A 10230-nucleotide genomic window follows, 5' to 3' on the forward strand; every position below is an offset into this window, starting at 1 on the left:
TCCATATATATATATATATATATATATATATATATATAGGGTCAGGATCATTTCAGAACCATAAATATTTACAGAACTCGCAGAACCCCTAATAAACAATCTTTTTATTTATATATTTTTATGTTTAGCATAATTTTATCATTTATTATGTGTATTTTTACGATTACATACATATAAGAGTAATTTTATCATTTTTTATATGTAATTTTATAATTATACATATGTAAACTAGTTTTTTTACATATATATAATTAGTTATGACATATATATAATTTTGGCAATTAAACATATGTAAACTACTTTTAACATGTATGTAATCAAGGAAATACATATAATAGATGATAAAAAGATTCTAAATACAAAAACTTATATATAAAATGATTGTTTATTAGGAGTTCTGAAAGTTTTGTAGTTATTTAGAGTTCTGAAATGAACTCAACCCTATATATATATATATATATATATATATATATATATATATATATATATATATATATATATATATATAGGGCATGGATCTACAGAAAACTTATTTCTACTAAGAAAACCTAGGAAACCCAATCTAGACCATTGATCATGATCATCCAATGGCTCATAAAATTTGAAGCATTTTTTAATTAAATTAAATAGAGTGGTAAAGTCAAAAAGGTACTTCAAGGGCATATGGGTAAAATTACCTATGATATTATGACATTTTATATATTATATTCATATTGATTAGACATTCATGATATGAAAAGGAGAGAGAAGCACAATTACCTATAACCAAGATTCCCATTTCTCTCTTTCTCTCTCAGACCTTCATTCTCTCTCTTCTTTATTATTGTCACCATCACCATCATCATTGTTTCTCTTTCTTCTTTCTTCTTTTCTTTGAGAATTCAAAAAAACTTCTGTGCATTCACCATCATCATCATCATCCCTTCTCTCATCCTCTCTCATTCTTCATGTTTCAATCACCAAGAACACACACAAGTGTGTGTGAGAGAATCGTTATTGTTAAAATCCCTTCGTGTTCATGAAGAACACCAAGAACACACACACAAGTGTGTGAGAAAGAAGCATGCCTGAATCATTCGGTTGCATGTGTTTCTAGAGAGAGAGTTATTAGAACACCAAGACCAAGAACACACACAAGTGTGTGAGAGAGAAGCATGTCAGAAATCATTTGGTTCATGGGTTTTAGAGAGAGAAAGTTGTTAGAACGCCAAGAACACACACACACAAGTGTGTGTGAGAGAATCATTTTTGAAGATCTTCATCGTGTTCATCAGACGGGTCTAGATCCGGTTAGTGTTCTACTAATTGCAAGAACACACTTGATTTTTTTGTTAAAAAGGTTGTCAATAACTTTTTGTGTGCTCAAAGTGTTCTAGTAATGGGTTAATGTTCATGTATTTTGCAGGTTTTTGTTTTTATGTTAAAATGATTTTTAGTTTTTTGATATTTTCAGATTGTTGACCAATAATTTATGGGTTGGGTTTGTGTTAGGTTTTATAAATTGGATTTGCTTTATTTTGTTTTCTGTTTTTTGTTTAAATTGGGCATCCCAATTATTGGTAGATAATTAGTTTGAAAATCCATAATTGTTACAGTAAAGGTTTCAAAATGTTGTTGGTTAAGTTGTTCTTTTTTTATAATTAGTGTTAAATGTTTCAAATTTTTGCAGGCATAACTAGTTACGTATGTTACATTTCTGCCAGTTAGATTCTAAACTGTTTGTCCTGTATGTTGTAACATATGTTACACTTTCGGACAATATATGGTGCATACATTGTGTTACACATTTTGTTTTGATATGAGTGGATATTGAAATGGTGAATGGTAATTGTTGTATCCTCATCTTAGCAAGTACTCTTTTGCTGACTACTAATATTTGTGTTTTTCATTTCTTGGGCAGGACTGGGACTGGGAAGAAAACTAACAAAACATTATGTGTTTACAAATCTATATCTTTTTAAATGGGTTGAAATGTTATTTTAAATGGGTTGTTAGTTGAAATGTCTTGCTGGCATAATTAGCTACATATGTTGTAATAAGGTTACACGTGTTACTTATGTTAAAACCAGCCCTTTCTTGGACATAAAAAGGAGCTACACATATGTAACACATGTTTGTAACGTGTGTTACACTGGAGGGTACCTTTGATGTTGTACAGAAGTTACCCTCCAGTGTAACACATGTTACAAACATGTGTTACATATGTTCAACCTCTTTGTTACCAAAAATCAGGGTTGCACATATGTAACACGTGTTACAACAGGTTTTTACCTACTTGCACGTCTCTATTACAAATGGATGAAAAACAGTTTTTTTAAAACATCCACGGTGTAACACTTGTTTATTTGAAAGTTCTTAAAACAACCGTTGTAACACGTGTTATAATCCCATCTTCAATGTAAAGATACATCCAATGTAACACGTGTTACAAAAGGAAATTACCTACTTACACATCTCTATTACGTTGATTTAAACAGTTATTTAAAAACATCCACTTTGCAACACTTGTTTATTTGAAAGTTCTTAAAACAACCGTTGTAACACGTGTTACAACTTTTTTAGTGTTGTGCATTTTCCTTTTTATTATCTCATCTTCAGCTTGAAGATACATCCAATGCAACACGTGTTAGGTTTGTTACGTGTTACAAAAGGTTTTAACTTAATGTAATAGTAAGTTTAAATGTTAAAATGTTTTTTTAAGATTGGCTGTTAAATGTTAAAATATATAAACTTCATAATTTATTCGGAATATCTCGTTTATTTTACAAATAACTCCGGAAATATTACTTGTGCTATTATGTATTTACTATGGCGGTTGTATTTGCAGGAGTGAGGAGAATGACCAGGTCCGTGACGGGTAGGCTGGCTAATAAGCGAAAGCAGAACGATAAAGAAACAGAACGATAACGAAAGAAGGTAGATGGAGAAACCGATGAAGAATGGGAACAAGAAGTCGATGAAGGGCAGGTGGTGGGTACCTTTGACGTTGTACAGAAGTTACCCTCCAGTGTAACACATGTTACAAACATGTGTTACATATGTTCAACCCCTTTGTTACCAAAAATCGGGGCTGCACATATGTAAGACATGTTTGTAACTTATGTTACACTAGAGGGTAACACATGTATGATCATTTTTGGATCATTTGTATATATTTAAGTCTGTATAAACCTACAACATTGATACCCCCAAAAAGGTTACACATGTTACGATAGAATGGGAAATGTGTAGCAACGTTCAATACTGTTGTTTCACTCTATAGTGTGTAACATGTGTGAAATGGCGTTTGTCAGTAAAACATATAACTTGTAAGGTGATACGACTATATCTTTAAAACATGTTTACCTATAAGTACTTACATGTTACAGGTTGTATCTTTAAAACATGTTTAAACTGGAAACAGGAAACACTTGCAATGTATAAAGCAGAGTTACAGAAGATGTAACATGTGTAAAACTGGAAACACTTGTGTAACATTTTGGTGTAACACATTTTACAGGTTGTATCTTTAAAACATGTTTACCTATAAGTACTTACAAAATATAAAGCAGAGTAGGAACACAACTTTTAAGGATGTTACATACATTGTAGAGAAGATGTTACATGTGCACACACAATTAAGATGTGTAACATCACGACAAGTGTCATGTGTGATCTTTTTTTTGTTACCCTAGGGTGCTAAACGTATTACAACGTTCATAACACACGTAAACTTATACTAACATCCGTCCCTATGTCCACAGATGATATAGAACATACTCCACGTTACCATATTTACTAGTATTCTAATGGCACTAAATTGTGGACACCGAATGTCAACGAGCAATATCATCCTATTATTGTTAAATCATACGTCACACTGGAAGAACTTCTTGCCATGTGTAAGGCTTATAACCAAGAAGTTGGGTTCAATGTAAAAAATATACGTTAATGCAGTTTTTTTATCTACTAATAACATTGTTAATAACAAGTCTAGGTACTTATGTAACATGAAGTGTATCGTTTGTCCCTTTAATTTGTTACACTAGTCTCATATACTTATAGTTACATATATTACTTGTTTGTTCATTGATATGACATTTTGGATGATGTAATGTTGTTACATATGTAATTTGCTAAGTTTAAATTGACACCAAAGGGGCTGACATATGTAACACATGTTTATAACATATGTTACAATATGGGTATATATGTAACACATGTATAGCAATCTTACACATATTACATATAGGTGTTACATGTGTTACAACGTCAAGGTTACACATGTTACATATAGTTGTTGCATCCAAAAAAAAATGCCTTCACAACAACATCCGTATTCATCCAAATATTGGCATACTAACAATGAAAATAAAAATAAATTTTATATCAATAGTTGTAATGCTTCTAAAATGGTCTTCTAAAAATTGCCTTCACAACAACACCATCGTCACCACGAAAACCTGATGATGCGTTGTAATCCTTCCGCGGGTTTCGCTTCTTGATAACCATCTTCATCTTGAACACAAAACATCTTTCCACCTATGAACAAAACAAGTACATCAATATTAAACATTCTATAGTTAAAACTTATTAATCTTCTATGTAACATGTGTAACGTGGCTATACATGTGTTACCTCTCTAGTGTAACACATGTTACAAACATGTGTTACATATGTGCACCCCCCCTTTGTGTCCAAAAAAGGGTTGGGGTATCTATAAGTAACTTGCATAATGTTGTTACTACATATGTAGCTAATTATCCCACAAAAAAACACGACTTTTTATTTGTAAAATAAACGAGATATTCTGAATAAATTATGAAGTTTGTACGTTTTAACATTTAACAGCCAATCTAAAAAAAACAATAAGCTGGTCTCATATACTGGGTGTAACACATGTAACACCCTATATACAACATATGTAACCCGCAGTGTAACACGTGTTACAACATATATGACAAACAGTTTAGAAATTTTAGCATTAATCTTCGTAAAAATAACAATATACTCTGTACAAACAATTTAGAAAGTCAACATTAATCTTCGTAAAAAATATCAATATACTCTTCGCATAAATGTAGCTGATAGAAATGTAACATATGTAACAAATTATGCCAGTAAAAAACACGAATTTCTATTTGTAAAACAAAACCGATATCCGATTAAATTATGAACTTTCTAAAGGTAATGAAAATGTAATATCGGAGTGAATTTATTCAAAAAAACAACTAAAAAACAAAGAAATTTGAAACATACGTCGTAAAAATTATGGATTTTCAAACTAATTATCTACCATCAATGGTGATGCTGAATTTAAACAAAACTAGAACACAAATCAAACCAAATCCAATTCATAAACCCTAAAAAAAACCCAGCTCACCCACATCCCCCCCCCCACACACACAAAAAAAAATCCAACTAAAAGCAATCATTAACTCAAAATCGCTGGACAAACAATTTAGAAATTTAACTTTAATCTTCATAAAAAAATCAATACACTTTGAAGAGAGAAATACAACATACAAAAATTTCTTATAGATCTTGATTTAAAAAATAAAATAAACAAACTAGCTCTGATTTTAAATCTACCAAACGTTATACAAAGTATAAATCTAAACAAATTACATAAATTAACAAAAGTAAGATCTTTAAACCTGTTTCTCTCTCACACACTTGTGCGTGTGTTCTTGGTGTCTAGGTGAACAACATGAAAATTGTTATCTCTCCTTCCAAAACATTAGCTTTCTCTCTCTAAAAAACAGAAACAAAGATGTGATTAAAATGACACCGAGCTTCCTTTTCTTTGAGAGCTTTGATGGTGGCTTCGATCTTCAATGGTGGCTTCGATCTTCAGATTTCAAGGTTGGAAGGGATGGTGGCTTTGATCTTCGATCTTTGAGAGCTTTGATGGTGGCAGAGCATTGATGGTGGCTTCGATCTTCATATTTCAAAGGTTGGAAGGAATGGGGTGAAAGCAATGGAGTTAGGGTTTTGAAGAGAAAGGAATTGGGTATGAAGAAGAAAGAAAGAGATGGATTCTGTATGTATTTTTTTGTTTAAAAAGGGAAGAAATGATGGGTAATAAATGAGTTGATGTGATGGTGAAGAGAGTGAAATGATATCTTGATCAAATGACCAATATGCCCTTTTAACATGTGTTTTAAAAAGATGATGTGGATCAATCTTGGCCACACAATTAAGGTTTGCCAAGTTTTCTTGATTAAATGGGTTTTTCATAGATACTTACACTATATATATATATATATATATATATATATATATATATATATATATAGGATAATGTTCTATAAGAAACCCTTGAATTTTAGAAAACTTTGCAAACCCAATGCATGGTCTAGATTTTGCCACGTGTCCATAGTAAATATCATATTCTTTTTGTCCTTGAGGGCATTATGGTATTTTTTCACATCTATCTTAGATATCTTCCCCTATTTGATTTGACAATAATTAATACCCATCACATCCAAATCTACTTTCAAAACCCAAGATCCACCATTCAAAACCTTCATTTTTTTATTAACTTCATCTCTGTGTTTCAAGATCCACCCTTTCAAAACTTCCATTTTCCATTAACTTCATATCTGTTTCAAGTTCTACCCAAGATCCATTTCCATGAACTTCATTTCGGTTTCAAGATCCACCATTTCAAAACCTCCATTTAAAGATCCCCACTGACGGGAACGTCATTCACAACCAGTTCCCTACTGACGAGGACAAGAATGATCAAGGATTTTCATCCTTTTTTTATGGGTTCGAGTTTTTTTTTCTTTTTTACACCCCTAATTCAACTTTACATGTTAATTTCTTAAAAGAAATCGAAGAACCAAGATACTGTTGAAGAGTCATGACCCTGTCAATAATAAGTTGGTTTTGATTTTTAATTGTCATTTACTTTGATTTTCGTTCTTCACAATTGGTTTTATTTTTTCCAGAATTAAGAATGTTGCCAAAAGATTAATTATTTTTCAATACCATTGATTATTGTTTCAAAAAAAAATGACGTTTATAGGTAATAAATTTCAATACTATTGATTTTAGTTTGGTTTTCATTCTCCTGGTGTTTATAAATTTTGATTTTGATTCATGGATTACTTGTTTTGGTTTCAAACTCGTTTGATTTTGATCCATGGATTAGTTATTTTTGTGTTAAAAAAATGTGTTTGTTGGTTTGGGGATTTTGATCTGAACAGTAACTGTTTTTTTGTTGGTTTGGTTGCCTTGTTTGGTGCTTTTTGATCTGAATAGTAACTGCTTTTTGTTGGTTAGGTTGCTTTGTTTTGGGCTTTTGATCTGAATAGATCTATGGTTGTCATTTTTTATTTTTAGACGTCTAATAATCGGCACATCTGTTTTTAGAAATGAAAAGCCAAGTTTGTCTTACAGGACAACCAATGTAACACGTGTTATAGTCTGAACTACTGTTTCACAGATAAGCCAAGTTTGTCTTACAGCACAACCAACGTAACACGTGTTATAGTCTGAACTCCTGTTCACAGCTAAACCGTAGTAACTGTTTTTGTGATGTTATTTGAGAAAAAAGATTTTCTGGCTATGAATGTGTTAATATTTATGTCTGGTTAACGACTTAACGGTTATCTTATCTTTTTGTTTATTAGGACGGTGATGGATACAAGGGATATAAGATCCAATTCTCGGGACCGTTGGTTTCGTCAAACGTGGATCAGATACTCAAGGATCATGACCATGTTTATGTTGCAGCACAACACAACTAACACGTGTTATAGTTTGAACTTCTCGGACATGCATGTGTTACATGTGACATGAAACCCATGTACAACGTAACACGTGTTACGTGTGACATGAAAACACATTTTTATAACTTCCCTGGCATACGCACACCCACATGTTTACAAACCGTTTCAAGACCGACCCAAACAATAAAGCAAGGGTAGCCGCTGAAAAGCTAAGGCAGCAACGGTAGCCGCTGAAAAGCTAAGGCAGATTTTCAAAGGAAGCTCCGTCATTTTCTTAGTGCTATGTATTTTCGTTTCCTAGTAATATGTAATGTGAGACTCTTATTTTGTTTTGTCTAGTACATGATGTTAAAACGGTAAGGACTTAACACATTCTGGAAGTCTTAACACACGTTATAAAAGAGGCTTAACACACGTTATATCAGGTATACTATGTTATTAAGTTACTATTGGAGTTTATGCATCCATTCTGGAAGTCTTAACACACGTTATACAATATTAACTTGTATGTTCCATATTAACTTGTACACATATTAACTTGCAAACCACTTTCATATACATGAATACAAGTCGGGTTATAATGGATGCTTACATGTTATCATATGTATACAAGGGGGGTTACAACAAGATTACGATATTAACTAAGCTCACCATTAAACTCATCGCTCCCGTCAACTGTTTTCACCCTTGTCACATGTTAAGCAATTACATGTTCCGAACAGACAAATTGTAACACATGTTAGATCAGTATATACACATCATGGTGTTTTGTAAACCCCTAGCTTATACATGAATATATGTCAGGTTATAAAAAGATTATAACAAAGGCTTAACACATGTTATACATTCCAAAATGTGCAAAACAAACACATGTTATAAACGAACGAAGAGTTCTTTCCCACGTTATATATCATTCTAACAGGGGCTTAACACATGTTATACATGAACACATGTCAGGTTACATCATGGTGTTCTGTTACAGCTTGAACCACCAACACATGTTATAAATGAACAAAGATTTCTTTCCCAAAGGATGTGACTTTCATATACATGAATACAAGTCGGGTTACAGTGTTACAATATTAACTTGTATGTTCCAAGATTATACAAGTTAATAGTGTTTTAGAAACCACTAGCTTATACATGACACAATGTTGGGTTAAACCAAGATTATAACAGAGGCTTAACACATGTTATCCCAGGTATACGGTGTTACAATATTAACTTGTATGTTCCATATTAACTTGTACACGTGTTACGATCAGTATATGCACATCATGGTGTTTTTGCAAACCACTTTTGATATACATGAATACAAGTCGGGTTATAATGGATGCTTACATGTTATCATATGTATACAAGTGGGGTTACAACAAGATTACGATATTAACTAAGCTCACCATTAAACTCATCCCCCCCCCCGTCGACTGTTTTCACCCTTGTCACATGTTAATCAATTACATGTTCCGAACAGACAAATTGTAACACATGTTAGATCAGTATATACACATCATGGTGTTTTGTAAACCACTAGCTTATACATAAATACATGTCAGGTTACAAAAAGATTATAATCGAGGCTTAACACATGTTATACATTCCAAAATGTGCTAAACATGTTATAAATGAACGAAAACTTGTTACAGCATGAAAACTTCTTTATGGATCTGTTACAGCATGAACCACTAACACATGTTATAAACGAACGAAAACTTCTTTCCCAAAAGATTTGACTTATTCAATATCCCCGCATCCATCCAGCTTGTCAATTGAATATCTTTATGGATCTGTTTCTGTAAATCAACACACGTTATATATTATTCTAACAGGTGCTTAACACATGTTATGGGTCTGTTTCTGTAAATCAAACAACCCAACAAAAAAAAAAACACTTAAGATAAAAATCCCCAAACAAGCAACCAAACCAATAAAAAATCCCGTTCAAAAATCTCATCCTAAAGTTTTCGATTTATTTAAAATACATGAACATTAACCATTACTAGATCTTGATTGAAGACAGAGGAGAGGCGAGAGAGAGAGAATATTAACCATTACTAGATCTTGACTCCGACGACGTTTCGAACTCCGGCGCCACCAACCATCCACCCTCCACCACCTTCTACAACCACCCACTGTCGCCGCTATCAACTACCAACAACCCAGAATGAACCAGCCACTACCTTCCACCAACCACCATCGTGCCTCACTCATCGTGCATCTACCGCTTCCCCTGCCCCAACCATAACGGTCAACAACACCACCGCCACAGCGCTGCTGCTGCCGTGGGTGGCTGGAAACCCACCAGTTTTCTCTCTCTCTTTCGATTTCTCTGGACCTCTCTTTCTCTTTCGATTTCTCTGGTACTCTCTCTCACGGCTCTCACTCTCTCTTTAGGCTTGCAGGTTGTAAGTGTTGTGTAGAGAGAAGGGAAAGTCATGGGAAAGAGGGAATTGAGAGAGCTGAGATTGTGATTTTGATTTTGAATTGGATATGAAGAGAGAGAAAGAGAGGT

The 10230-nt window shown here is 33.0% G+C and overlaps 2 long non-coding RNA genes across 2 annotated transcripts; one reads left to right on the forward strand and one right to left on the reverse strand.

Annotated features, from left to right (window-relative positions):
• Nucleotides 1-1108: 1108 nt before the first annotated feature.
• On the forward strand, nt 1109-3317 carry LOC110906042. The gene is made up of 2 exons (XR_002573609.1): nt 1109-1289; nt 2828-3317. It is a non-coding gene; the product is annotated as an uncharacterized LOC110906042 (long non-coding RNA).
• A 979-nt stretch (nt 3318-4296) lies between these two features.
• LOC110906041 lies at nt 4297-5996 on the reverse strand. Its single transcript, XR_002573608.2, has 2 exons — nt 5637-5996; nt 4297-4521 (listed from the first exon to the last, which is right to left on the reverse strand). It is a non-coding gene; the product is annotated as an uncharacterized LOC110906041 (long non-coding RNA).
• Nucleotides 5997-10230: the final 4234 nt, after the last annotated feature.

Source organism: Helianthus annuus, chromosome 14 (genome assembly GCF_002127325.2).
Source record: "Helianthus annuus cultivar XRQ/B chromosome 14, HanXRQr2.0-SUNRISE, whole genome shotgun sequence".
Classification (NCBI taxonomy): domain Eukaryota; kingdom Viridiplantae; phylum Streptophyta; class Magnoliopsida; order Asterales; family Asteraceae; genus Helianthus; species Helianthus annuus.